The sequence below is a fragment of the Emydura macquarii genome, unplaced genomic scaffold, assembly GCF_026122565.2.
Source record: "Emydura macquarii macquarii isolate MOO-44397 ecotype Brisbane River unplaced genomic scaffold, CSIRO-AGI_Emac_v2 contig_3451, whole genome shotgun sequence".
NCBI classification, from domain to species: Eukaryota; Metazoa; Chordata; order Testudines; family Chelidae; genus Emydura; species Emydura macquarii.
The window spans coordinates 2,368,927-2,395,609 of NW_027133588.1; the positions used below are offsets into that span (position 1 = coordinate 2,368,927).

Genomic DNA, 26,683 nt, shown 5'->3' on the forward strand with positions numbered 1-26,683 from the left:
CTCCCTACTGACTGACCTGCCGCAAGGTGTCTTTCGGGGGGAGGGAGGGGGTCCCGCTACGGCGCGCAATCCCCTCACCCCACTCAGTCTCCTCAGCCTCACACGCACTGCCGCATTACCTTTCCCCTTGCCCGCACAGATCTCTCCGCCCCTCTCGCACCCAGCCTCCCCGGTCCAGCTCCCCACGTAAGAGAAGCCGCCGCACAAGGCAATCGACAGCGGAAGCGGAGAGAAGAACCCCCGACTCCTTTCGCTACACCGTTGAGATTGGAGGCGGGAAGGCAGAGCAGAACTATTTGATCCTGCTGGCGGCAGTATACCTTTTCGTACGTACGCCGAGAAGACGTGACGGAATTTTTAAAGGGCCAGGCGGCGGGGTGAGCGCAATGCATGCTGGGGCTCGTAGTCTCCTCTTCCCCCTCTCCGACTACACCGCACTGGGACCATCTCAGGAAACCTTTCATGCCTACCCTGCGGCACCATACTCTTTGCCACCATTCCAGCCAATCGGCGAGCGCTTTGGGAGCTCGCACTCGTGGCTCCGCCTCCCGTGCGCTCGGGAGCGCGCGGGTCGCTAGACTCTTGTCTGTCTCCTTCGTCGGAGCGCGCAGTAGAGAGCTGTGGGACGGTTGGTGCCGCGCGCGGGGAAGGAGGAGGGGCAGTTGGTGTCGCGCGCGGCGGGGGAGGCGTGGTTTCTGGCTGTGGCCGCCCGGGCAGTTGTGTGTGAGTCGGTCGGTCGGTCGGTCGGTGCCAGAGACGGCTCCTCCGCGGGGCTCGGCGGCAGCTGAATTGAACCGTCACTAAGGAACTCCTCAGCCCCGCCACAGTTTCTGGGGCCCTTCTGAGGTAAGAGGGCAAGAACAGCGTGGGGGGGGGGTAGCTAAAGTGACCGGGGGGGGGAATTAAATGGCTCTGACGCGGGGGCGGGGGGCGAGGGTGGGCCTGACCCAATAGGTCCGTCTCCAGTGGAGGAGAAGGAGGAGGGGACCTATGTGCTGAGGGAGTCGGGTAGTTATTTGCCCCCTTTAACCGTGAAGAGGGAAGTCTGATGGGGGGCGGAGGGGAGGGAGGCAGAGCCATCCAGGGAAAACTAATTGGTTTCTTCCCCCTCCCCTCCCTCCGGCTCAGATTTCCTCTACAAGACGCCTCCTAAGTTGGGGTCTGGGTGGGGGCAGGCAGTAGGGAGCAATAAAGAGACCTATATTTCCTGCTCAGTGGATTGCTGGAGAAGGAGGTGTAAAAATACATTGGAAATGGCTGATCAACTTTTTTTGACATCCCCGTCTCCCCCTTTTCTCCCCTGGGGGGCAGGGAAGTGTGGAGGAATTGAAGACAGAGCAGCAAAGGAGGACACCTAATTATCTCTGTTTCCATCCTTCCACTGCCGGGGATTCATTGCCTGTCTCTTCATTTGCCCCCTCCTCTCTGGCTTCTAGGGCCTTAAGGGGGCTCTTCAAACTTAAGGGAGAGGCGGAGCTGCTTGTTGCTGAGTCCAGAGGATCTTGGACATAACTAAGAGGCAAGCAGCTCAGCCAGGATTGAGTCCATAGATCTCTCCCAACTGCTTCTTATTACAGACCAGTTATTTATTTGTAGGCTGGGAGGCCAGGGCAGTTGCTAACCTTACTATCTTTCAAATTAGATGTACTCTGACACTAGCTTTTTAATAAAGAAACATAATTTTTTTCTTCCTGTGTGTGTATATATATTTTGCATTTTCAGCATGCTCATTTGCTAAATATGTTGTGACACTGTCTACCTCAGTCTGCAGTTTTGAGATCTTTGTGGTCCATTCCTCTATTTCCACTTTCTAGGAATTTTACAAATAAAACATTGCTGCAGACTCCATGTATTTCTAGTCATCACAGACCTGGTTCCCTCTCATTTTTATTATTGTATATTACTGGCATGAGATAAAATTATTAATTTACAAATACCAAATTACTTTCTACATTATACTGTTTTACTATTCTCTTCTGTCCCTTATTTTGAGATTTGGCTGCTTGATCAATATGATTTTGTCTCTCCTTATCTCTTTTCCTATTTTCCCCAAAGATTAAGCTGGGACCAGATATGGAAGGGTTCAGAAGTTACTCATTAGAATTTGCTTTGTAACACTGGGTAAAAAATGGTATTTATGTAATACAGTGATTATCATTATTTACTGAGCAGCTGGTATCTGACACAAGATGGAAGAAACATTCATTAGTATGTCTCCCAGCTTGGAGTTCATCAGGGCCTCTTCTTCAGAAAGATTGCTTCTGTTTATATTAGTTCAAATTTTGGGTGCTTCTTTTTGTGGAACTCTGCTTTCTGTGCATTTTGATCAATTTGTAGGACTCTGAAGTTTCTTCTCTTATCCTAGATGTTTTAAGGGCTGTCTCATGTCTGTTGAAGCACTTCACTCCTGGATTTGTGATGCCATGTGTCTGTGAAAAATTTCACTTTGCAGGAGACCCTAAATAAAAGAATTCTCTACAAAATACTAAATCAAACAGTTGTAAGATCCCAAACTGAGGTCTGGAGACATTTATTCCAGATTTGATGGAATTCTGGAATTTAAATTCTGGAGTTAAATAAAAGCTATTTCAAAATTGGTTGTCCTATAATTAAAAAAAAAAAAAAAAAAAAGCTGGTCTCTGTTATAAGTTAGGTTAATTTAGTTTGGTGTGCCTACATTTAACTGATGATTGACTTGTTTCCTTGACCAGCTACGTAGTTGATTCTGAGCAGTATAGTCGGAGGTATTTGTATTGCTGAACATTTTGCTTGGCAAGTCTGATTTAGGTTTAACATGATTAGTTAGAGCTCTCACCTGATTCCATATTAGCTTACAGATTTTTATTCTGCAAAGTAGCTACTGATGATTTCTCCAGATAAAGCATCTGGCAAAGTTGTGCTCTAGCATGTGTTTCAGGAAAACCTCATATTGCTCTCTACAGCGTTGAAGTATGTAAGAAATGAATTATTCACTTTCCATGAGTAACTTTCCATGAGTAATCCTACATACTTCTTTCATGATGGGGTTACCTTATTGTCAGAGCGTCCTTATGGGTAGCTCCATTCCCTAACTTCCCAGATTACTTTTTTTTAATTGTTTGGCTTATCTTGATTCTGGTGACTCATTCACACATGAACTGCAATGGCAGGTAGTGTGTGTTTCTTAAGATATTGGACAGAAAATATAAATCTAAGCCAAGAGACAAATCTAGTGACCTGAGCAAGTTTAATCCTAGATCTTTACTGGTGCTGGTCAGTGTCACCTACTTACATTGAGCACAGAAATACACTATTAATATTATGGATAGTTTTATTCAAGGACAGGAGCTATTGAATTTACTGCATATTTGTTTTTATTTAACAGCATAACATATACTATTGTGTTGAAAAGTTACAGTGGTTTTTGCACTAAAGTTTTCGTTCAGTACATTTTATGGTGAAAAGTTCCAGAGGGGTAGCTGTGTATACAGTACATTTTATGCTTTTTTGGAAGGGGGAGGGGAAGAGGTATATCTGTGCAAAGGACCACTCCATACCTTGGATACATACCTATTTCTGTATATATAATTCTACATAGACCTTTTTTTTAGATTTTATTTATCTAATTAAATACATATTCTTTTGCACATGCTTACCAAATAGATTGATTGATTGATTGATTGATTAATTAATTATAATAAATCCTTGCAAGTTCATTAGGGGAAAAAAGGACAGATTTTTTATCTAACAGAACTTTAATGGTCTCTTGTGTAATCGGGGCAGTAAAATCTTTTGACATGAGCCACACAATCACAAGTTACGGTTTGGCATCACAGCTGTTAGTGATTGCTGTTAAGTCTCTCTGTCATGTTAGGAAACATATGTTCACAAAATAAACATACTATTAAAATACCTATCCTATCTGCTGTGTTGCCCTGATCTGATGGAAGATGCTTCTTTGACTCCTCTTTGTCTTCCCTTTTCTTCTATCTGGCCACATTCTGACAAGGTTGTTTTTTTGCTGCTGCTGACTGGGTTGTCATCTGTCTTGTTTTACACATGTGGCTGTTGGATTCCCTCTTCTCCTGAGCTCTTGACAAGAGAAGCCCAAGATTTCTAAATTAATTTTTAAGCATGGTTCAAACAGTAGGTCTATGTAAGCTTCCATACTTACTCCCAATACCTGAACTGTTATGCCTGATGGAATCTTGCTGAGCTGCTCCCTCATTTGCAGAGTCACAGCAAACATTCTGACATTGTCATTGTATTTTGATATTTTACTATAGATGTAATGATGGGAGAGAATTTATCATACAGGGAAGTATTGCAAATGTGAACACTGTAAGAAAATTTGTTTATAAAAAAAGAGATATTAAATACAGAAATGAGATTAAAATATCTGACCTGGTGATCTGGAGTTATAATAATTATAATGAAGTGTTTTATTCATTGTCTAATTAATTGTTGGTATATAATCCCATATTGTCATTGTCACTACTTCTTTACACTATGAAAACATAATAATATGTATGTCTTAGTGGTTTTTGGTTTGTGTCTTAGTTATAGCAAAGTTCTGAAGGGATACTGTCCAGTCATTTTAGTGCCAAAATGTAGTGTTTATTGGGGGGAGGTGAAGGGAGCCCAAGTTCATTCCACCTATATAAATTAGTAGTGTGGAGGTTTGTGGGAGGAGAAATCCATCACACAGTGCCCAGGCTGAAATAGAGGCTGCAGTCTTTAGGTGCTATTTGGTTAGTGTGTTGGGCCATTGAAACTATATCAGAGCATGGCACCTTCCTTGGCCAGCCCTCAGTCTTCCCAATCCCATTGTTCTGTGTTGACCAATGTGGGGCTGGCACAGAGACCATTTCTGTGGCTAATAGGGGATTTACAGGCGTACTCGTGTTGGTCCTGTTCAGGGCTTAAGTGGTGTGGTGAGACTTGCACTAGCCCAAGGATGAGTTTAATGCAATGTTAACAGAAACATTTTCGTGTTTTTTTCCCCCTTCTAAAATTCTTGTGTAGTAATCAAAACTCAGATTCCAAAGCAGAAAATAAAACTGACTAGTTTAGTTTAATTGTCAAAGCTGAGTGAAATATTACAAGTAAACAGCATAAATGGTGAAGTGGAAAGAAAATTACACCTGTCAAATTATTTTATTTCAATATGCCAGAAATGTTGGTGACACAAGTAAATAATTTATTTTTAATTGGTAACTTCAGCAGTTCTGTCTAGTTGTCTAATATTATAATTGTGTATCAGAATAAAAATTATGGTTTGGTGTTCCTGGTCTGCTGTAACTACAGATTGTCTGATTAGTTGAAATGTGCATAAAGTCGAGTTGGGCAATGGGAATGGGTCTAATGTTAAAGATTCTTTTTCGTAAGGACCCATCTGCCATAAAAAAATTAACCATGTTAGGGAAATGAGTCGCAAAATAGCAGTAGTGCAAATGTTATAATATGGTCTGGTTTTGTCTGTGTAGATGGAACTAAGTTGGCAGGTATTTACAGAACTGTGCTACACTTCTTGAACCCACTTCCACCATTGCTCTGCACCCTGTGTAGTTATTTACACTGGTGTAAAATGACACTAAGTCAGGATGATAGTGTGTTACACACATTTTGCATTGAACAGGTGTGAGGTAACAGTAAACTGAGCTCCTGCTCTTCTGAGGGCTGATCTGTACTAGAAAGTTAGGTTAGACCTAGCTACGTTGCTCAGTGATATGAAAAATTCACCCCTGAGAGACTTAGTTAAGCTGTCCTAAGCCATAATGTATACTGCGCTAGGTTGATGGACATTTTTTTTGTTGATTTAGCTACCACTTCTTAGAGAGAGAGATTTACTAACATGACTGAAGAACTCTTTTCATTGCTGTAGTAGGTGTGTACACCACAGTGGTGCAGCTATGAGGCTGCAATTCCCCTTTATGATGAGTGTGCTTGTAATGTAGATTGACTATGGCCTCAGTCCTATAAAGGCAATCATCCCACAGAACTCTACACCCTTGGAAGTCTCACTGAAGTCAGTCAAACCTCCCCATGGAGGGATCCCTTACATTACGGACATGGGCCATGAAGTTGGTATGGGCCTAATTTTCAGTGAGTTTCTTGAACAGCATTGGTACGAGATTCTCAGACAGGTTGCAGTTAATATAATTATGATGGTGCCAAATGGGCAACATTAAAATATCTGCAGCTGCACTTTGGTCACTAGTGGTGTACATCTGTGCTCAGTTAGACATCTTTTAAATTTAAATAACTATTATAAACAGTGTGGGTGAGGTAATATCTTTTATTGGACTAACTTCTGTTGGTGAGAGAGACTAGCTTTTGGTTTTACTAATTGATCCTGTAAAAGACATTACCTTACCCAGCTTGTGTCTCCAATATTCGGGGTCCAAGACGGTTACAACATCACAGCATATTATAAAAAGTATTTAACAGCATTAATCTACTATGCCTACATTAAAAATATTTAAAATCCTTGGTTATTCCTTATAGGGATTATTATTTTGTCAGGTTTCTTAGAACTGGGGATACTTTATTTATTGCATAGAATATGCATTTTTTTCCACCATTTGGGTGTAAAAAAGGGGAATAAAATCTTTAAAAATGTTTTCTATCCATATATATCTTGGAGATAATCAAGTGGACTTTTTGAATAATTAATTCTAAAAATCCATCTGATAGTTTATATGCCATGTTTAATTTGAGAGTAAGGCCTCAAGGTTAAGTTATAAACTCATAAAAATTTGTGGTCAGCAGTTACATTTAAAAAAACAAAACGATTAAATATATTGTTGCTGATGGTGCCAATTTCAAGAAGACAGATCAAGTTCATTGACGTTTTAGAATTGCACTAAATGAATAAAAAGGAAGTCAGTGATCACAACACAGACTGATAACATTTAATAAGATCTTTTAAGTATCTTGCTGACTCGGGGTCTTAACTGTTAGTCATGCTATTCTGAAAATGTAGTGAGTAGCCCAAAAACTGCAGAATAAACACAATCTATATGTGTTTAAAATTAAACATATTTGGGTTATTTTATAGTTTGTTGGTGGAGAGGCAGGGTATTAAAAAAAATCAGTGTTCCATTCTGTTGGACATAAATATTCTTGCATCAAACCTTAAAAAGTAAGAAGCTAGGCAATTTAAAAGATCATGGCCTTCATCCTAAAATGTGCTGTGCTTGTGAGGGATTTATCTGCATCTGTGGGGTTCCATGCAGTCACAGGGCTCCACACACAGGGAACTCGTAGTAGGGGGGGGACTATAACTGTAACCAAAAAAGAGTGGGTGGGTGTGAGTGCACATGTGTTTATCTTTATATATGTAGTTTTCTGGAGTCTGTTTAGCACAATATCTTATATTATCAGGAAAACCTTCATCTGTAAACTTTATGAAGATGTACTAGAGATTGTATGAAAGTGTAGAAAATGGGCTATTTTTACAAATAAAACATTTTACAAACACATGCAGACACTTTAAAAGGACATCAGCTTAAAAACATACTTTTGCCTAATACTTGTTTATCGATTGTTTAACTTCTACAGTCTATATAACTGAAAGAGATTAGAGGAAAAATATTTTTCAGTGTATTTACTGTGTACATTTGACAACAATTGACATAGATTCAATTAATCTTTTCCCCTCTGTTGTCAGTCAGTTTCTTCTGTTTGTGAGGGGTTTTTTAAACACAGCAACAAGGGAGGTAAAAAGAATGTTTAAAAATTGGAAAATATAATGTTAAAAAAAATTGCAAGGTAGATATAAGGATACATGTAATACTTGAAACTAATATCTTGTTTTTAAAATTTGCCAAGTTTTCAAGTTAATAATGTCCCTTTATAATTAGCTTTCCCCTAGTGTGTTCTCCTGAGCCTAGTTTGGGCTCCCTTCAACCGAACATCCCATTTGTATTAGACCCCAATCATTCAACAAATGCTTTGCAAGCTCAACCCTGAAACCACAAGGAGACCCATTGAAATCACTGCATCTCTACAGAGCCCAGGAGTCTGCCCATGCAAGGTTATAGTGAATACCCCAAGATTGCTTTAACAGTCTTTAAATTAAGATGTAGTTTTGAAAACTAGACAAAAATAAATCTTCATGTCATACCATGTTAAGAGAGACAAATTCAGAAATATAGTGAGAAAATGTTAGTGCAAGAAATCTTCCACTTTCTACTGTATTGTATACAGTGCTATCCATCTTTGAAGCCAAACTCCTCACTGATTCTCTTTTCACTCCTCCCCTCATTTTCTAGGATGGGTAGTTCTGCTTAAGATTGCACAATATGTGTGTGGTTTTTTTAAGTCTGAAATTGTGAGCGTGACTCTCTCGCTGCTTAGAATGATCCATGGAGAAGATAGTTTATTTAACAGCTTCTCTACTGTAAACCGGAAATGTTTTTAGAAGCAGGGAGATTACCAATAGTGTAGATGCAGAGAGAATTTAGTACATATGAAGCCTCAGGAAAGGGAAGGATTCACATGTAACCAGTTGTTACACATACAAAATAAGGCCCTGATTCTGCATAAACTTAGGCTTTATGGGTAATTCCACTGCAGTCAATGGAGCTACAATTTTTTATTGATTTATTTTTTATAAAGAAAGAGACAATGAAAGGTACAAAAAGACCGTGCATATGTGTATGACTGGGACTAAATGCTGAAAGATACTTTCTAACATTAAAGAGTAAAATTCATTCAGATAAAAACTCTGGTACCGTGTTTTATTTATTAGCATATATTTGGGCTGAATGGAGGGAATGTCACTTAGAATTTGTGCAAAAAAAAAAAAAGCATCAAACAGCTGAAAATGAATATACATTATGAAGCAATCATTAATGTGTCTTTCTCCTGTAATCATGAAATATTAAAAATACTGTGTCTAGGGTTGGTTGGTTTGTTTGGTTTTTTTTCAGTGAGACAATTCATTTTTGTGAAGCAGTACCTCTTTTTGCTTTGAAAAGATAATTTGGGATATTCAGGAAGCAAAGACATGTTAGGGCAAAGCCTACTGGAGCTTGAATTGTATCAGCACCTATGCATTCCTATGGGTAAGACCTTCTTGTGAAATGAAGGTAATATCCCTGTTAAAGAAACTGTCAAGACAGGCTGACTAAAACCTGCAGAGCTTAAAGCGCACTTAATTATTTCTCTGTAATCTTCATTGGTGCTGACAGCCACATCAGCATTACCATCTCACTCCAGTAACTTCTTGGTGTGTGGATGGTGGTCGTGTTCATGATTTCTTAAAAGTTAGCTATATATAGTTATATATCTTCTTCGAGTAGGAGAGAATCTCTTTCAAGGGTTCTTTTATGAGAATTGTTACTAAGGTGCTGCACAATAAAGAATGCTATTCTTGATATTCAGAGCACCTGTGCTTAGCCGTAGATAGAGAGAGACTGTTAGTAACAGTTGCCATGAAAAACCTTCTGCCACAGCTTTGCAGATTTAAGGTGAAATTGAAAAACATTTAGTCAGATTCCTCAGCTTCAGTGGAGCTTTAGTCATGGTAAGTTCATGCTGCGTTCCTTGTAATTGTATTTTTGCTTGTTGGAATGTGAGATGTATCTGATCATTTCTGTTGTTTGCGCAATCACTTTCAATAGGAATAGCTGAATCAGTTGTTTCTCTCATTGGAGTTACCCGTGTGCATATGTAAGGAATTTAGTGAATACATTCTTTAAATGCTATATTGCAAATCTTAGTGGATTAATACTGTAAACAGCAAGAAGTGATGCATTTTAAAAATCAGATTACCCAATATCCACTGTTGTTTATTTTACAAGCATTTAACAAGCTCTTAATAATGTGATGGTTAAAACATTGAAGTGTTTTCCCTTCTCTATCTTTTGCAGGTGGACTTAACTGTTTATTTTACTGTTTATATTTTACATTATCTTTATTACTGTAAATCAACAGAGTTATGGCTGAACGATAGAGATAATAGTCAGCTCTGAGATCTTTTGAAGCTAAATTTGCAGATTAAAGAGCAATATTGTATTGAAGCATGTTGAAATGGATATTAGCACAATCCGAATGCTCTGTATGCTCTACAATCAGAATGTTCGGTATGTTCCCATAAAGATGAGATAATGAAAAATACTAAATAATAGTGTTATAAAGCATTCCTCCCATACTGCCAGAGCTTTTGAGGAGGTGCACAAATATAATTAAAATGTAAAAATGTGAAGTCACAATATAAAGATGAAACACTATTGACCCCCACCCAAAAAAGCAGCATAAGTTAAAAGTAGGAGGGAAAGGCAGAGGTTTCACATAAGCTTTTTAATATTTAATTGCCTTTTACCATTTCTAATGTTGGAAAAAAATCTATTAAAATAAGAAAATAGCGCTGGTTTTTATAGTTGCAAAGACATTGTAGATGCAACCAACTGAGTCGTGTATGAAAGATTTATTGTGCAAGTGAAATGATGAAAAACAAGTGTCAGTAGATAAGCAACAGATTGCTACACTCTTCCAAAAGTCAGGATAGTGTTCCATTTTTAGTGCACTCCTAGAATGGTGGGCATTAGAGTTACAGCAGCAGCACATCAAACGTAACTTCTCCAGGGTAGAAGGATATGTTCTTTTTCAAAAGTAACTAATATACATGAGTAAAATTGATTTCAAATCATTTGAATCAATTTCATTTCAATGAAATGTCATGATTCTCAAATACCATTTTTAATGGTTGTCTTTTTTTAAAATGTGTGATATGTTTAAAACTGGTGTACAGGGAATGTGTCCAATTGTCATCCAAGGTTTTTTTTCTTTGCTTTCTATTGACGTAACCAGAAATCTGCCTTCACTTAATTTTTAGTTGGCTGTGTATCTGTCTGTCTATTTTTAGGGATTTCTACTGTTACTTTGGTATCTAAAATCAGTGTCTTTCAGTTAGTTAGCATTGATTTTAAACTCCTTGATTGATCTCCCATGTCACAAGATCTTTGTTCCCCTGGTCATTATTCCAGGAAGTATAGTATCACTTTAAGGAGTACTGATTCTACATGAGGTCCAGTATATATTGGCACCTACATGGTTGTTGGAGATGGAGATGCAAAATATCTGCCCCACTTTTACAGTATTTTTAAGGAGTTCTGAAAATTCTTTCTTCTTCATGTACGCGCAATGTGCCTCAGGTGGCACATGACCAGGATTCATCACTGAATTTGGTCCATTGGTTGGATCATTAGCTTCCCTGGCTCTGGCCAGGTACTGATGGGGAGTGCGACATGAACACTGATCCATGCCCTCCAATTCTTTCTGACTGGCTGTTAAAAGCACAGGGAAGGCACAACATCTGCTATTAGCACCAGTCAGTCAGGGAATTATTGATTTCCGAGTGTATTTACAGCCATGCCATCCATCTGTACCTCTAACAGTTTCTTCTCCAACATTATTATTTTATTGTTGGCTTTCTGATCAAGTTTAGAATGGAAAATTGTCAGACCATGGGGGGGAAAATGTCAAACTGGTTAATTTGAGAGGTTAGCTAAGCCTTCAGTTCTATTCCGTGTGTTGACAAGCTTAAAAATATGAGCAGACAATCTCAATTATATAAGGAACCTTCCTCAGGCTGGTGATGAGCACATAGTGACTGGTGTGGATTGGATGTAGTAGTGATATTTCAATTTCAGATCCTTGGGTGAAAATGACTCTGCCTGTCAAAAGCACGGAAATAGTCAAAAACAGAGAGAGAAAGTGGTGTGCCTCTTTGCTTGATACAAGTGTGTTGTCTGAAATGCTACGAATTTAGCCTTAGTAAAGAAAAATATACTGAAATACAAGTTTTTGTTCTCTTCTCAGGGGAGAAGAGAAGGAAAGCTTCTTATTAGAAGGGTAATTATCTTAAAAATGCTACTATGCAGTTTATTCCATCCCTAAAGGACAAGTTTTATCGTGGATACAGGGATCTGCAGAAAAGGACCGGGGGGTTACAGTGGATAAAAGCTGGATGTGAGTCAGCAGTATGCCCGGTTGTCAAGAAGGCTAATAGCATATTGGGCTGCATTAGTAGGAGCATTGCCAGCAGATCGCGGGAAGTGATTATTCCCCTCTATTCGGCATTGGTGAGGCCACATTTGGAGTATTGTGTCCAGTTTTGGGCCCCCCACTACAAAAAGGATGTGAAGAAGTTGGAGAGAGTCCAGCAGAGCGCAACAAAAATGATTAGGGGGTTGGAGCACAAGTCTTATGAGGAGAGGCTGAGGGAGCTAGGCTTGTTTAGCCTGCAGAAGAGAAGAATGAGTGGGGATTTGATAGCAGCCTTTAACTATCTGAAAGGGGGTTCCAGGGAGGATGGAACTAGGCTGTTTTCAATGGTGGCAGATGACAGAACAAGGAGCAACGGTCTCAAGTTGCAGGGTGGGAGGTCTAGGTTGGACATTAGGAAAAAGTTTTTCACTAGGAGGGTGGTGAAGCACTGGAATGGGTTACCTAGGGAGGTGGTGGAATCTCCATCTTTAGAGGTTTTTAAGCTGCGGCTTGACAAAACCCTCGCTGGGATTATTTAACTGAGGTTAGTCCTGCTTTGAGCAGGGGGTTGGACTAGATGACCTCCTGCGGTCCCTTCCAGTTCTATGATTCTATCTGTGATAAACATGTATTTTGGATAAACAGTATACAGTGTGAAAATAGGGGAAGTATAGTCTCGTCTGCCCAATTAAGGCATGTTGGAATTAATGTGTGCTTTTGAAAGACCCTTTTTGCATATTTTGGAAGGAATGATTCTTCTAGGCTTTGTGCTGTTCACTACATAATCTTTATACTTTGATTGTTTTAAGTATAGCCTGAAGTAGTTTGAGGAATATTTCATAGATATTCTGTAAAACTTGGGCTGTTTTGCCATCTACTGCTATACTTTTAAATTTTGAAGAACTGTATTCCCCAGAGTTCATGTAAGAGACTTTCTAAATATCTGACGCTCTGATTAGAAAAGACTGTTTTGTTCCTAGTAGTTTCAGATTTCTAAATAGCTAGTTGGAATTTACTGCACTGAAAGCTTTAAGGGTGCACGAAAAAATGTAGTGGCACAAAGAATAAAAACTATTTTCAATAATTTACTTTGCATTGTCATCAACATGCATACTAATTGTGCTTTTGCTCTCCTTTGTGTTTTTGGGTCTACTTTATTGCTATTAAAACACAATTCACGGTATCTGGAGAAAGAGGCTATGTATAAAATAAAATGGTTGAAATATCCAATGTTATAAGCAAAGTTAAAAACAGGATTTTGACTGTAAGGTCTTTTTTGGGATGTTGGGGGAGAGAGTAGTAGGAGGCACAGACTTCAAAAGAGATTGTTTCCCTTTCGGTCCATGTGCTGAAAGTCTTATGGGTTTTAAGTGAAAGATTGCCTCTGGCTTATTGGATATTTTAGATTGGGGGGACCAGATGTCCTGATTTTATAGGGACAGTCCCAATATTCAGGGCTTTGTCTTATATAGGTGCCTGTTACCCCCTCACCCCCGTCCTGATTTTTCATATTTGCTATCTGGTCATCCTATTTTAGACCAAGGCTGTACGACTTTTATTGATTCTTAGAATGTCAATTATTTTGACTGTAACCATTATTGCAAATATTCTTTACTGTCTTTCATATATGGATTAAACTTGCTAGTATCAATGTCTGCAAAATGACAAGCATTTTGAAGTTTCATTGATGGTTAATAAATTATTCTGGAGTACACATTATTGGTGCCCGCAGTTCTGGTAATTCAGTCAGGAGAGTTTCCAAAATAACTTGGATATATGTTTGTTCTTTATAGAAAATAATGTTTTTATTCATTTTTAAAGTGTGGGTACATTTTCATATTTGTGAAAAATAATCTGTAATTTTTAATGCTGTAGTTGAAGTGGGGCTCTCAGGTTTTAGTATCTTTTGTTGAAATAGGTATAGAATGGCCATGTATTTCAAAACATATTTTAGACCTTTATTATCATTCTCAAACCCAGAGATCAACAAGAGTTCCATCTTTCTCAAAAGAGTAGTATGGCACTGGTAATGGTAGTAAAACTTCCCCATAGTGTCTGGCCAGTATGCCTCAAATCTGACCTTGGAAAAGAAGAATATCTTGTGATAAGGAAATGGGCACTGGGTTCAATTTCTTTTCTGCCACAGACTTCTTGTGTGACCTTGGATAAGTCACTTAATTTCTTTGTGCTTCAATTCAAATCCCCTGCAAAATGGAGTAATGATTCTTTTCTTCCACCCTTTGTCTGTGTTCTGTTTTAGACTGTAAGATCTTCATGGCAAGGATTATCTCTTACAATGTGTAGTTACAGTGCCAAGGAGAATAAGGTCCCAATCTAGGATGCGGTTTCCATATACTACTGTAATAATAAAAATTAGCTGGAGGGAGAAATGCTAGGGATGAGACTCCTGCTTCCATGGTCAATTCAGTGCTTTGGAGACTAACATTTTGGACTTCTTTTTTTGTTATCCTGTCTAGTGTCAACTGGTTTGAGGCCATCAGACAGTGTTGTCAACTCTCACAAATCTATCATAATTGGCCACTGCTGCAGGCAGTCTCATGATAATATGAAAAGCTGCTGTCTTCACATGATTTTTTGAACCAAAGCAAGACAGACAGACTCCCACACACAATACTCTGAAAGGAAAGTGAGCCAATGGTGAGATCTAGCCTGGGACTTAGGAGAGTGAGTTTAATCTGCCACAGACTTCCTGAGTGAGTTGGGCAAGTCACTTAGTCTCTCTCTGCCTCAGTTCCCCATCTTTACAATGGGGATAAAAGTACTTCCTTATGTCACAGGGGTGTTGTGAGAATAAATATATTAAAAACTAAAATTCTACCATAATAATGCCAATATAGGTGCCTTAAATAAATACCTAGCCTAGTGGAAGATGCAAGCTTAGTTACCATGAGTTCTAGTCCTAGGTTTGCCTTTCACAACTTGTATCACACCTTGGCTTGTAATAACTTGGGGAAAAAGGGGGATAACCATCATTCACCACTTTCACGGCTAAGATAACAGAGAGCTTGCATAAAATCACTTCCGGTAAAGCTGGGACTATGACCCAGTATTCTGATTACAGTCTCATCCACTTTGCAACACACTGTTTTGGAAAAAGCACATTCAATTAGGTATCTGTATAACCGACCCTAACTAGTGTAGCTCTTTGTGTCATCTGGAGGTCCTCTTTATTCACCCTTTGTATGTGTCCAACCAATGAAGTCATGCTTCTTGGATTTTGTCAGCCAGTAAGGATTTTGGATTAATCATAATCATTTATGTTGTGAAACACTGTACGTAGAAGTGATTTTGGAGGTTGTGCTAATATTTGTCTTACTGATGCTTTTTTATTATTTTATTTGATTGATGAGAATTGTCCATTTTAATAATAGGGATGTGGCAGACTTGGGCTCATCTACACAGTGGGGTAATGTGTACTGTGGTGATGTGATTTCTAAAGTGCACTAATGTGTTGTGCATTTATTGGTTCATGCAGACTCTGCTGGTGAGCAATAAAACCTCCTTAGTGAACTTTAAAGTAATGCTGTTTAAAGCAGTACTGAGTTAAAGTCCACTAGGGGGTCTTTAATGCACACCTGCAGGGTCTACGTTAACTAGTTAATGGACAACACTTTAGTGTGCTTTAGAAATCACACCCCGTAGTGCGCATTATCCCACTTTGTAGACAAGCCCTCAGTGTCCATCCCTTGAGAGCAGTGTGTGGGAAACTTTTCCTGTAAATCCAGAGAGTGGAAGACTTACTATATCAGTTTCAGAAAGGTTAGAGCTTGATTTAATAAACATTTTTCCAGAAAGGAAGCCTCATTTGCAAAGGTGTAACAGAAACACTTGCTGGGAACTGGATGCTTTCACTTGTGGGTCACCAGTTTGAATCCTGCCCAGCTCAACAGTGATTTAAAAGTTGTTTCCATCCAGTGGATGTTTGGTATCCTCTATTTGACATAAATTTGGTGTTCATTTCTAATTCCCACAAACTTATCACCATGCTTTCTACTAAGTTATAAGCAGGGATTGTCTTGTAGCTATGTGTTTGCAAGGTGCCTAACACTATGGGGGCATGATCTCAACTGAATCCTTCACTGGAACTCCTGTAGCAGGGGCCAAAATCATGTTACTCTGTACATATGTAAAATAATTTTGTAGACGTTTGGAATAATTCCTGATTTTATGATCAGGATGTTAAACTAGTATTTATTTTGCCTTTGCTTTGCCATGTTTTAATTTTAAATGTGCAGTTGCAACCAATTACAAAAGCACACTATGTGCACCTTGAGAGGTATATACAGGAGTTCTTGATCTTGTTGCTGTAGCTTTAGTTTAGGACTAGGTTTCTGGAAATGAGACTCAGTAGGCAAAGTTTCACATATGTATCTCCTCTTTCAGATGTAAAAGTAGTGAGGAAGAGTGTAAGCAGTGAACAGATAGTGGAGGGCTCTATGAGGAGGTGTTTGTAACTGACTTGAGGCCTCCATACATGAAATTCATTAACTTAAAGCTAGAGCTTTATAATGAAAATGTGGTTTTCCATTAGGGATCCATTCTGTTTTTTTATGCTAGCCTTGTCCCCCTTAATATTTCCTACTGTTGATACCACCAAGTTAGCTCCACAGATGGTGTCAACAGCAGAGAGTGTTAATGGTCATTGGTGTTTTCACTATGGTGTCATTTACACTTACTATGCACTGGGTGCTGGCTGCTGCAGGAGTCCTGTCTATATAAACCTTTCCATTGATGGAGCAGAACCAGGTGAAAGTTTTTGTTTGTTTGTTTCTTATGTTTTAAGGAAAAAGGACTAGTGTAGATACCACTGAGATGGCCGAAACATTTACCAGGGAAAGCTCATTTAGTAATGAATGCAATCCAGTAAAGTTAATTGATACATTATGAGATGCTTCTTTTGTCTTGCAATTTTGAAATGTGCAGAGTAGAATCTAGCCATTTTAACTATCAATAAAAGTTGAGGGTAGATGATACTTGTAATATTAAAGAGGGTCTTTCTGTTCTGAAGCTATCTAGTGTTGCTAGCACCTTAGTACCGAGATGTCAATTTTGAATCTGTATTAAAGCTTTTGAATTAGCTCTTTAGTATTTTTTAAATGTTTGACTTTTGCTTGCTAATTTCATTTGACTTCAAATCTATACATGTGTTTTTGCAAATTGGATTAGATGTGCTGTAATTAGATACTGATGGCAGTTTTGTAGCAAGCTTTTAGTAGTTGTACAGTAGTACTGTGATAAGGGGAGACGACAAGGAGGGAGAGGAATTAGAAAAGTTTGCTAATTTAGCACTGTCTGACCATTGTTTAGTTAGATCACTTGGTTAATATGGCTTGTTTAAAATAAATTCTTTAAAGGACTATTAGGAAAGATTGTCAGGCCACCCTTTGGTTTCCAATCAATTTCCATTGTATAGCAGTCTGTAAGTCTCTTCAGTTGACATAGCCTATTAAGGAGGCCATGAGCAATCCTTTGTGTTTTTGGGTCAGTGATTTACAAACACTTTCGGACCAATGAACTGTGAAATCAATCATTATATCTTACTGACACTGCCTTTGAACTGCTTTATTGATGACAGTAGAAATGTTTGTCTCTGTATTCATTTATAAAACTTCCAAACTCATCCCCACTGACAAACAGTTAAACATCATTGAAGTCCCATTGTCCTTGGCATGACAAAGTGAAATGTATAGTCTTTTTGATGAGTCTTTGGATTTTGTGAAAGTGACCAACAAGAAAGGGGTCTGTACAATCAAATGATTTTGCTTATATGAACATTTTGTCTGTTCTAGAGAGGAACTCGGAAGTTGCTGTATAGAACAATCTAGTTGCTGAGTACTTGCATATTAGAATATTTCTTCTTTTAAACTAATATATTTATTGTTATATTATGAATCCTTGTTAAGAGTAACATTAAATATATTTGAACGTGCCCATTGAGAAGATAGGGGGTCTGAAGAAACTTGGACTTTTAGCAGTGGCGATTCCTGTTATATGCATCGGTATCTCTAGCAAATATGAGTGATGTAAAATATCATTTGGCACTAGGAGTGGTGTTAGAAAGTAGATTTGCCTCCATGCATAAGTTTCCCCATTTTGGTTCTTTTTACCCACTTTGTAAAATGCTTTTTCTGTTTTCTTCCAACAGATATGACAGTACTGAAGGGTGACTTGCCCTTCCTGACCCACAACTATTTTTCACTTAAAAAAAAAAGATTTTTATTCTTAATTTGTTAGTGATAATAGAAATACCAAACTGAGATTTCTGGAGAATGAAGTCTTTTATTTATCACAGGAAAAATACTAAATTCTGGCAGTGTGAGATTTCCCCACACACTACCTCCCTCCAGTGTGCCTTATCTTGATAAAATCTTGGGCATCCTTTCAGGCTCCTCATCTTTCTTGTCCCCTGCTTGTGTCTCACCACAACACTGCATGGCTCCTCTGTGAAAGGGCAAGTACCAAAGATTCAGATGAGTTCTTCAAATAATAGATGTCCTCTTTCCTGCATCAAATGTATTCTTATTGTCCTTGGCCTTATTGTACTGGACCTTAAGTTCTGTGATCTTTTTATTCTGGTTACTATGCAACATTTCTATGACCTACTCTAGAATTTCTATGACCTGCTCTAGAATTTTCAGAATCTTGTTTTTCTATGCCATTTGTTCAGCAGGTATGTAACATACGTGAGAACTAACCATATTGAAAAAGCTGATGGAGCAGGTTGTAAGAAATGTGAAGGCACTGTTTTTTTACTTATGACAAATGTTGGGAGGAAGCAATTGCTGCCTTAGTTCCTGGCAAGGCTTGTTGGTGACTTCCTGAAAAGTCACAGTAGTCTTTAATGGAAGATGAAGACAACTGTTTGAAACATCACAACATTCTGGGAGCTGGTTATACAAAGAGCACTCTTAAGAAGATTGTGATTAACACATTGGATTTGTGTTAAAGTTCATATGATATGCGTGGTATTATATGTTGTCTAGCTGTTAATTATATATGAGCTGACTGAGGTGTTTCTTTGCATATTGTGCATTTTGGAAGGACAAATAGCAAATGGTGAAGAAGGGAAAGAGAACTACTGAATGTTTAAGGTGCTGTTTGCCAAATCATATTTTGAGATTGATTTCTATTTTTAAACAACATAGTGGTTGCTGAAGTTGGCTAACTGATTGCCTTTGGATGGGAGAGGCGGCATCATTGCTCACTTCTCTGCTAAAAGGAACAACACTAAGAAAAGCGTGGAAGTGTTGGAAAAACTGTAAGAATGGATCTACTTTTTGTTGGCTCTACTTTGGTATTCTTTTTAAAAGATTAGATTTACATTAAATTTCAAATATGGTTGCTGCTCTCTTTTCTCAGTATTGTTGATTCTTCTTCAAAATTAATTTATCAATTAAGTATCTTTCTTCCTGTTTTGAAAAGTCCAGTAGTTTATAGAGTGTCTAGTTCCTCTTTTAGATGAAAGTCCACTCATGGTATGATTTCCTTAATTATTTGAAAGCGCTTAGTGATACTCAACTTTGAACTGAAGAGACACTTAATCATAGAACTGTTGTACTGAACCACAAAAATTAAATCTATTTAGAATACGAAAAAGACAACCAAGCTCATAAAGTAATAATACATTTACTAGAATAATTTTGCCTAAAACTTGCCATATTGGAAGGGAACATGGTCTAAGGGTTCCCAGGTCTTGTGTTTTTACACCAAGAGATCTGAGTTCTGTTCCTGGCTTTACCACTTATTTACTGTGTAACTTTAAAAATTGAGGCACAAAGAGGCTAAAGGACTTGCCCATCTATAAAATGAGGATAATATGTAACATACAGGTGAGTGTATGAAGCTTAATTTGTTATCTTCTGTAAAGCGCTTTATGGTTCTTAAATGGGAAGATATTTTTTTTAAATGCAGTGTGTTGGTGGTGATGATGAACAGGAATATTTGGGGCTCGTTGAGAGAGAAGTCTGGTTTTAGTGATGTCACTTAGCTTAGCTGTTAGTCTGAATCTTTGTTTTAAATGGTCACTTTCTGAGCAAATACTACATCATATTTATTGAGAAGTTATTCAGTGTTTTAGTCAATCTAGACAAGTCAGTTCTGGTCTTTGAGCCCTGAGCATTGAACTAAATGTCTCCAATACACAAGTGCACAAAATAATTAAAAGGCATAGGAAGTGGTTTGATTATATTCTCTTCAAGGAGGAATCATATATTTGCTTCTCTGATTGATTAAAAATAGATATTTGGGAATGTAAGATAAACACATTAGATGGGTGTTCCTGCTAAAATGATCAACTCTGAAATAGTTAATCTGAAGATTTAACAATTCATATCTCCCCCAAAGCTATTGTTGTCTGTCTGCAGACAACACAACATTGGTTACTTTTATTTAAATTTATTTGCAATCCTAAGTGCTAGAAACATGTTTGTTTTAATAGAGAGCATATATTTGAGAGCACAGTTAATTGGCATGGGGGGAACAGTTCTGAAATTCCAGAATATATGTGGGCCCTGTTTATAATGCAGCTACCTATGGGAAAGATTGCCTTCATAAAGTGCACACACCTACAAGCTGAATGAATAGTGTAAATATAAAATTTGTGAAATAAATTGAACGTGTAAGACTGTTAAAGCCTTGTGAAATAATTTCATCTCTAATAGTGATTTGATATTTTTAGTATGTTACAGGATAATGGTATGAAATCCTTTCCAAACATAGTTCAGTACATCTGCTGTACTCTTTCATCCTGGCAACATCCCAGATGCTCATATAGAGAGCAATTTGCATTTGGCAATGGGGCTAGTGTCTCCCTCTTGGAAATGTTATGCTACTGAAGTGGTAGGAGTTAGGATTTGTATCTTAACATGTCAGAACTGGATGGATGGATGGATGGCAGTGCGACATGATTAAGTAAACGTGTGTGTGTGTGTGTGTGTGTGTGTGTGTGAATATATATAGACTATCGATGTTCATTCAATAGTTATACTTAAGAGTAGAGTCATGAGATGTACTGGACAATAACTTTCTGAAAGCAGCTTTGTTTGCTTGTGTAGCTTAGTTATGAGCAAAAAACCACTTTTGAAGTTGAGTTCATTTGGTTTTCCTGGGTGGTCCATGTGGGGTTTAAAGAGAGATTGCCAGTTCTGTCTTCAAATTAATAATTTTCGAAGAATTTTGCCCGTTAAGTTTCCCTTCCTTATTTTGATGAGCCTTCATATTTTGGTGTGTTTTTATTCTTCCTTGGCTGCTGATTGTAATTTTTTCTCTGTGAAAGAATGGATGGGTTGAGACTCCAAAGTCTGACTGCCCCTTCTCCATAGAGACAGATTCACACTCATCTCCCTACCCCAATCCCTCATAAAGTGAATGGGCAAACAAATCTGTGAGATATGGATTCCTCTGTTTATGGAATGGGGTAGTCTGATATTCATTCTTCCTGTGACTCTGATATAAATGACCATTGATTAAGTGACACTTTGGAGGGGAGGAAGAGTAGGATTTTCTATTGGGAATATATTTGGGGTGGGTGATGCTAAAGTGAACAAGGCCTTGTCTTCACTAGGAAAAAGTGCTGTTTACTACAGTGAGCTGACTCAAGGTAAAATCCTAGTGAACACAAGCCAGTTTGTAGTGTTCACCCAAATTAGTAGTCATTTTAAGTTGATCCATTTTAACTCATGCGCATGAAATTCATGTACCAAGATGTGTGTTTAAAAAAAATTAGCAGAAAAAAAAAATTGCAAACCTGGAGAAATAACTCCTGAATAAAAAATGGATATCTGTATTGGGTTTCTAAAATGTTTACTAACAATAAAGCTGAATAAAACAATGATTTTTAATGTGGTTTTGAATATGTTATATAGGGAGTTCTTTCTGCATTATTCGTTTACATGAGTTTATAGCTTATGTATTTTTCATTCCTGATTTTGTTTTATCAGTTGCCTTTTTTGATGAGACTCCCGCTTTGTAATGCATGATCTTCAATCCAAGAATGTACAGTCAAGGAGATTATAGGACTGTTATCTAACTCTACCGTCTGAAAGGAGGTCCTGCTGTGGAAAACCAACATCTTCCAAATTCTTTTCAAATTGCACAGTGCTAGATGAATTGTGCTTCCAGTGTGAAAAGTGGTGCCATTACTTGTGATTCCAGAGGTGAGAGAGATTACCTGAGCTGGTCTGCACTGAAAACTTACATAGGCATAGCTTCATCTCTGAATGGTGTGAAAAATACACATTCCTGCGACATGTAGCTATGCTGACTTAACCCCTGATGTAGACAATGCTAGATTGATGGACTGTTTCTTTCATCGACCTAGCTACTGCCCCTTAGGGATTATCTACAGCAATAGGAGAACCCATGCTGTCGCTGTAGTGAGTGTCTAAATTTAAGTGCTATAGCGGTACAGTTGCAGCACTGCTGCTGTAGTGCTTTGAGGCCTTGTCTACACTTATGCTAGCAAAAGTTTTGTCACTCGGGGGTATGAAAAAAACACCCCTCTGAGTGACAAAGTTTTGCCAGCATAAGCGTTAGTGTGGACACTGTTATATTGGTGGGAGATGCTCTCCCGCTGACATAGCTACCACCGCTCATTTAGGAGGTTTTATTATGTTGGTGGGAGAGCTCTGTCCCGTAGACATAACGCAGCTACACAAGCGCTCTTACAGCAGCATAGCTATTCTGTTTTAAGTGTAGACTAGTCCTGAGTGTAGACATATTCTTTTATACTGTTGCCATATGGAAGGCACCACTATATGAAATCTATTGGAAATTTAGTTTTTGATTTAATCAATAGCTGCCTGGGTTGCTCAGTTGTTTGAGCAGCATTCCAAAAGCAGACAAACTATATAGGGTCTCAGCAGAGCCACAGTTATGTCTCAGCCATCAAGTTTCTGTTTTTCGGAGGGGATGGGGAAATCTCCAACATCCATTTTGGTAAATGTTATTTCTCAACTGTCTGAACAACAGGCTTCTTACCTCTGGTCTGGAGAGTGCATGCTAGCATATCAACAAGATAATCGTATTGTAGTTGCAAAGTTTGCAGTGTTCTCACACTGCAGTCCAGATACCCCATTTGCAAGAACATTTGGTGATAACATTCTTGTGGGTTTTTTTTATTTATTTGCACTGTGAGGTTGAAAGTTTTTTTATTTCAATCTTCTAGGTTTTTTTTTTTAAAGGTTTTGTTTTTGTAACAAACACGTATGGGGAGGTACTGGCTTTCTGAAAATACTGTGATATAAGACATGATACTGGTACAAGCCTACAGTGAATAATGGAACTAAATAAACTAAATGAATTAGACTTTTCAGCAAGGGAAAGGATTTTACATTACTTTCTAGTAGCTTTCCATTGTAACAAACTACAATTAAGCTCTAGGTGCTATAGCCCTAATTAAATGCAGATTGTAATGTTTAGTAATATTCCTGGCTGTCAGGCTCTGGCATTCCAGGGTCTCCTAATCAAAGAAGCAAGAGTTCTATGGATCATTTCATTTACCCTTACTAGATAAAGCAAAATATCTAATTTAATTTTTGCAAGGGAAGTTTAAGTTTCTTCATAAAACTATTTCTTGGATAAATCTCTTAATTAAAAAACATCAGGTAATAGGAATTATATAACTATAAACAGTTCTTAAAATAGTCCAGGGCTTTATGAAAAATTCTGATGTCTTGAAAAGAGAGTTTTAAAAATGAAAGGAAATTACTTAATGCAATAAAAGCATATTTTGAAGAAATCTAAAATACTAAATAGTCTTGCTTTCACTTTGTTTCTCTCCCTTTTGTCTGCTCATCTTAGTGAAAGTGATTATGCTGCTGATGGCAGTTTTGATTGTTTTTTTGTAGAAAATTACCATGTACTTTCACAGTAAACAAAAATGTTTTGTTGTTTTTTGAAATACAAAAAAAGCACAAAAATAACAGTAAAAACAATACGTTGACATTAATTTTTTTTATCCCAGATGCCTTCACTGCAAGCTCATCTGGGAAAGGATACAATACACAGACCTTTAAATTGGTTAATATAGGTATTCCCCCCTTTATATGAAGGGTCATGCTGCGACACTCTTTCAAAGCATATGTTCTATCATACCCTGGCAAATTGTCAATTCCTAAGCCCTCAGTATCCTTTCTTGAAGCCTGAGTTGAAAAGTAGGTTTTCTAGATGGAGATGGGGACTCTGTTCACAGTTAAAGGTACACTGCAAAATTAAAATTCAGATTTGTCAAATTCTTATTATTAAATAGTACCTTCTTTCTTCCCATCTGCATGTGACAGGTACATAAATGTCAGTAGGGAAACTTCACTGGGCTCTCTTATCACTATAGCAGTAGTGTTGCTTCAAGTGTATTCAATTTTGACGTGGTCCTGCTCTTACTAGTGTTCCCTATACATATATGAATTTACTGACGTCACACATGGGGAACTGGAGGAAGGGCATATTATATTGTTGAAAATTTTAAGGAGTCTTATCTGTGGAGCCTTTCTAAAAGCTTTGTGTTTAAACTCATTTGCACTTTTTTTTTTTTTTTAAATGAGACTGCTGAAACTTCCAGCAAGCATCCGACTTGTACATGTAGTGCCTGTTCTGCTGTCACTTCAACGTTAATCTGAAGTAATTTCATTAAACATCTGTAACACATTGGTGTAAAATCAGATTCAAGCCAATCTGTAACAGTCTGTGTTGTTTACTTTTGGTTCCTTCCCAGCTTCAGCAGCATTAGCAGGAATGTAAGTGCTAATGTGATGAAGGCTTTGCTGCTAATATGCTTAAACATATGGTACAAAAAAATAATTCCCCAAAAGCTTTTATCTGGAACTTTTATTTCTCATAATGGAGCATCTGGTCTGGACATTACTTATGGTCGTGGATTAGAGCTGCTCATTTCACCACAAATGCTTAGCTTTTCCTCCTCACCGTGCCAACTTACCTTCAGACTTCTATTGCAACATCCTCTGAATCCAGAAGATGACTTCCAAAGCTGAAACTACATAAAGTAGTAGAAAACATGAATAAAACTATTGCAAATTTTAGGATTAATAATTAGTTTTATTGTAAACATTTGAAGAGGGTATTTTGTATTGCTATGAGGAGTGTCATGATAATGGGCCTTTGCTTAGAAATTGGCTTGTTAGGTTGTGACTGTTTTATTTTCTTTGTTTTTCAGAGTTTGCATTGTGAGGAAGTGTAAGTTAAAATATTGTTAATGAGAGAGTTTAAAAAAGAGGCAATGGCAATGTCATATTACTGAAAATACCAACTTCTTGTGTTGTGCGCACACTGGACAAATTTTTTATTACATGGTTAAACAAATCCAAATAGCTCTGACCCTGCAGGCTTAGGATAATGTGACATTTTCGTCAATGTTTGATTCCTTAGTTGGATAGTGGTAGTTGCTGGAAAACATAAACTGTAATTTTAGACTGTATATGCGGCAACTTTCAGTTGCAAGGAGGCATCCTTCCACCTGATTTTGTAAAATTAGTTACATGGAGTTTTAACAAGTTTTTTTTTAATGTTGCTGGTAAATATTGTGTGTATTGGTGTGAAGATGCTTTTTGTGAATTATCTGTTGTGTGGGGACATGTTGCCCCCAATTAAAAATATTGAGGATTTTCTGCTTCCACTGAATGTGAAATTCTTTTAAATTCCTATCCTTAAGACTGAATATATTAACTATTCTTGCTGATCTCTGCACCACAGTCTGTTTCCTTAAAGAGTGAACTGGTTGGGTTATGTGACAATATTCTGCCTTTGCACCTGGATAGTTAAGGAAGTTAGGTCATCGTATTTGTTGTCCTGTGAGAAACTTTCACATCCTAGCCATTGTGTGGTCATCTGTGATTCCCCTGAACTCCCTTTATCTAAAGAGACTGTTACAAGATTATTTTGAGAGCACACTATGTAGAATAAGCGTACTTTCTCTAGAAACACTATTTGATATGCATTATGTAGAAGTTACAAGCTTTTTCAGCTTGATCTGTTTCTTGGAGGTATTTTACATGTACTTTACCTTAAAGCTCCACTTCTGTGGAGAAAGATGTTTATTTTGGTGAATGTAATGACATTTGGTTATAAAAGAAGTGCTAATAGCTAACTATCCAAGGGATTATTTTAAGGTCATCTAGTTAACTTGCTACACCTTTTATAATTTGCTAAATAGATTAGGATGGCTGCCGTACATTGTTTTGGTACCTTGGGTGAAATTCTTGTCCCATTGAATTCTTTGAGATTTTTACCATTGACTTCAGTGGGACCAGGATTTCATCCTATTTCTTGGATCCATAAATTATATTAGGCATATTAACAATTTAAGGGGAATTTGCATGTGTCATAGTCTGGAGAATCTTATGATTACAATAAAAACCAATAGGGCAAGATGACAGTAAAACACTGTACTGTTTCAGTGCAGGGCTCTAACAAGCAAACAAAATCAAACAGATTGAGAATGGTGTGTGTTTTTATGACATATAACTGTTGCTTAGGAGTATCTTGGCTGACATCACAAAACTAATTTCTCTCAATGGCTATGATAAGTAACAAATTCAGATATAAGAGAATGTTGTATTAAATTATTGTGCCATCAAGTCCTCTGCATTTATCATTCTATATCCCAAATAGCTCTTTTGCTTTTCAGACTGTCAGAATCAAGTAAAGTGGACCTTTTCAAACTTATAACTGTTTA

General features: G+C 37.8%; 2 protein-coding genes across 8 annotated transcripts in view; one reads left to right on the forward strand and one right to left on the reverse strand.

Annotated features, from left to right (window-relative positions):
* The window catches only part of HMG20A (high mobility group 20A), a 58,243-nt gene extending 57,805 nt beyond the window's left edge, over positions 1–438 (reverse strand). The window contains exon 1 of one of the 5 annotated variants that reach the window (XM_067534706.1): positions 321–438. The gene's annotated coding sequence lies outside the window, so the exon portion shown is untranslated. The other 4 variants (XM_067534702.1, XM_067534704.1, XM_067534705.1 and 1 more) reach the window with 4 other exon arrangements.
* A 271-nt stretch (positions 439–709) lies between these two features.
* Positions 710–26,683, forward strand: part of PEAK1 (pseudopodium enriched atypical kinase 1) — a 196,908-nt gene continuing 170,934 nt past the window's right edge. For 2 of the 3 annotated variants that reach the window (XM_067534698.1, XM_067534700.1), the window contains exon 1: positions 710–846. The gene's annotated coding sequence lies outside the window, so the exon portion shown is untranslated. Of the gene's footprint in view, positions 847–21,920; positions 22,152–26,683 lie in introns of those variants that run through there. The other variant, XM_067534699.1, reaches the window with a different exon arrangement.